Source organism: Setaria italica, chromosome VIII (genome assembly GCF_000263155.2).
Source record: "Setaria italica strain Yugu1 chromosome VIII, Setaria_italica_v2.0, whole genome shotgun sequence".
Lineage (NCBI taxonomy): Eukaryota > Viridiplantae > Streptophyta > Magnoliopsida > Poales > Poaceae > Setaria > Setaria italica.
The window spans coordinates 36,065,631-36,069,484 of NC_028457.1; the positions used below are offsets into that span (position 1 = coordinate 36,065,631).

Sequence of the window (3,854 nt, forward strand, 5' to 3'; positions counted from 1 at the left end):
ATGGATACAACTATGTAAAGTACATAAGTAAATAATACCATAGATTGGTTGACAGCACCACAAAACATGGGCCGATTAGATGTTGCTAATGGTGATAGAATCGACAAATGTTACCAAAAGAAGTTTCATCACAGCCCATGAACTACGCCTTCGAATGACCACAAGGATAAGAGACTAAGATTATGATATTTTATGAAAATTTGGTGCTTCTGTTATTTGATGAAATATTTTCATAATATAGAATGGATTTTTGTAAATATGATATAAACTTGGCATGTAGAGTTTCCAACATGTGTTTTGGAAGTTTGTCTAAATTTAGTGCAAATTTCTATGCGATTCTCAAGTTACGGATGTACATAGAAAGTTTTGTGGTTGTGATTTTCAAATTTCCAAAACAATGATAGTAAACTTTAACCCATTTTAGTTTAGGATCTTTAATTTGAATTTTGTTGATTTGCATGTTGGATGACTGTATAAAATATAGCTCGCTTTGTGTGCATTAAATGGTTACAGGCCAGGCTGCTCCCTCCACTGCCTAGGGCCCTAAACCGCTTCATTCAATGTTCAAAGTCAAAAGTTCAGATCGCTTAATTGCTCAAGATCGTCATATACATACTGATACCTGTGAAAAGCTGCAAACTGTGAAAAGCGCAAGCGTCCATCCCTATGGCGGCCACCGCTGCCATCATCTTCTTCCTCTCCGCCATGGCCATCTCTGTCCGCGCAGCTGTTGTGGAGCACACCTTCGTTGTAAATAAGCATCATGCCCTTCCCTGTTTTTTATCTATCAATTTGAACAACGCAATGATGATGTATGTATATATATATATATATATATATATATATATATATATATATATATATATATATATATATATATATATATATATGCAAGCTTGATTTGTTTGAACATGCAAATGTAGGTGAGCCAGGTGAATATGACACACTTGTGCAAGGAGACGCTTGTCACCCTGGTGAATGGGCAGCTCCCAGGACCTGTAATAGAGGTGACGGAAGGAGACTCGGTGGCCGTCCTTCTTGTTAACAAGTCACCCTATAATATAACAATCCATTGGTATTTAATCTTAGGCACCTACTTAACTGATTCCATTATTTTCTTGTACTTGATGATCGGACAAAACAAGTTTGTTATTCAATTCTGTTTTCGATATTCTAGAATATATAGTTTTTGTTGTCTGGCGTAGGCATGGAGTGAAGCAATGGCTGAATTGTTGGGCTGATGGGGTGCCAATGGTCACGCAACGCCCCATCCTGCCCAACCACAATTTCACCTACCGGTTCAACGTCACTGGGCAAGAAGGAACCCTTTGGTGGCATGCTCACGTTACCTGCCTCCGGGCAACCTTGCACGGTGCCATCATCATCCGGCCAAGAGACGGTGCCAGCTCATATCCATTCCCCAATCCTGATGAGGATGTTCCCATCATTATAGGTTTGTGAATTATTCCACTTTTGGATCGTTTAAGACATACTCTCTCCGTTCTTTGTTTTTTGAATCGAGCCAAAAAACAGAGCTACCGATTATATTAAAAAGAAGAATAAAACCTAGACTGGCGAATAAAAAATAGAAAAAAAAGAGAGAACTGCAACAACAGCTGCAACAACCTCTTATTAGCATCTTCCATGCATAACAACTTACATTGGAAACAACACACAAACCGCCACTCCATAAGGTCTACTAGCCGGTTAACAAAAAGCACCACCATCACCGGACATGTATATGTGTATGTCAAATTATAGGTCAATCATTTTGTCTGTTCTGGATACATAGTTTTTACTATGTATCTAGACATATCTGTACGGCAAAAGTTATATATATAGAAAAGACCAAACGACTTATAATTTGGGTTGGAGGGAGTAGCACCTAGCAAAGTTATGTTGAGCTTATTTCTGAGTTGATGTCCTGTTGTGGCAGGGGAGTGGTGGGAGATGGATCTTGATGAATTGGATAGAAGAATGCGGGACAGTTTGTTTGATGATAACCCTAGTGGAGCCACAATGAACGGCAAGTTTGGAGATCTCTACAACTGCTCCGGTAACCATTCATAGGATACTTGTTGATGTACAAAAAAAAAATGAAACTTTCTTCTATACGACTAATTCCTTGATTTTTAACTCTGAAATGAAGGGGCAAAGGAAGACGGCTATGTGCTGAACGTGGAGCCCGGAAAGACCTACCTGCTTCGAATAATCAACGCTGTTCTCTTCTCCGAGTACTACCTCAAGATCGCCGGGCACAAGTTCACGGTGGTTGCCGCCGACGCAAACTACGTCAACCCTTATACCACGGACATCATTTCGATCGCCCCGGTGAGACTATTGATGCCCTTGTGGTTGCCGACGCGCCACCCGGTGGGTACTACATCACAGCCCTCGCCAACCAATCGCCAAAGCCCGACCCCCAGATACCAAAGTTGGTCACAAGAGGCACTGTGTGGTACAGCACCGGGCACGTCTCCAGCAATGGCACCGCACCTCCAGTGGCACCTGAGATGCCCGACCAGCATGACACGATGGCCTCCTTCTACTTCCATGGTAACTTGACCAGTTTGAACGACACACAACGGCTGCTGGTGCCGGAGCGTGCCGATGAGTCCCTGTTCATTACCGTTGGCCTGGGCTCTATCTGCCGGCGAGGCCAGACCTGCAAGAGAAGTGGGAGTAACGAGTCCATCCTTGTCGCGACCATGAACAACGTCTCATTTCAGCTCCCTGACACGAGCATGCCACTGCTAGAAGCGCACTACTACCACACCGGTGACATGGACATGCTGCAAGAGCTTCCCGATAGGCCGCCGATGGTGTTCAACTTCACCGACCGGGGCTTGATTCCATGGGGCCCGAAGGAGGGGCAGCTAGAACCTACGTCTAGGGGTAGCTTGGTGCGGCGTTTTCAGCATGGTGCTGTGGTGGATATCGTGTTCCAGGGCACGGCGGTGATGCAAAGCGACTCCAACCCGATGCACCTGCATGGTCACAACATGTTTGTGCTTGCGCAGGGTGTCGGTAACTATGACGCGGCGAGGGATGTGGCCAAGTACAACCTCGTTGATCCACCAGTGAGGAATTCCGTGCTCGTCCCGAGGATCGGCTGGGCTGCCATCCGGTTTGTGGCAGACAATCCAGGTGCGTATAGGATTTCCATGTCTAGTGGTACATGTGACATGGCCTTATGCATGTGAAGGTTAAGTCTCACTCACAGCATCATAATGCTTTGCCTTGTATTTGTACAGGGGTATGGCTCATGCATTGCCACTATGAGTTCCATTTTTCGATGGGCATGGCGGCGATATTCATTGTAGAGGATGGGCCGACAGTGCGAACATCTCTCCCACCACCACCTTTAGAGCTTTTGGCATGTAACCATGTCCATCATGTTGTGCCAAATGAGCTCTACCTCAAAACTACAGAAACAGAGTTTGCCGGTGTCAACGAAGTCTGAAAGATAAATTCTACCATGCATCAGTTCTTAAATAAAGAAAGTATTATTATGAATTATGAACATTGTTTCAACATGAAATAAGATTCTCGAATAGAGTTTCCAGTGTGCTTCAGAGTTAAGAGTGAATCCAGCATGCCTCCCCTTGGTCGGACCAGGCGATCCTTGAGTCCGATTGCCTGATGATGCTGGAAATGTTTTGAGCTCATCTTCCTTGCCGCTCCTTTGTGGCGCCTGTTATTCGTGAAGCTCAACTACTGGGAAGGATGGCAGCTGAAAAGCTGAGTTAGTGCATTTAGGAGAAAGCAGAACCAAACCATGCACGAGCTGAGTTAGCGTATTTTAGCCACTACATCACAGTGGAGGAAAATTCACCTTTAATTCCGGTTGGTAA

The 3,854-nt window shown here is 44.5% G+C and overlaps 1 pseudogene; it reads left to right on the forward strand.

The window, feature by feature from the left end:
- The first annotated feature begins 628 nt into the window (after nt 1–628).
- Nucleotides 629–3,556, forward strand: LOC101764845 (annotated as a pseudogene).
- The last annotated feature ends 298 nt before the right edge of the window (nt 3,557–3,854 follow it).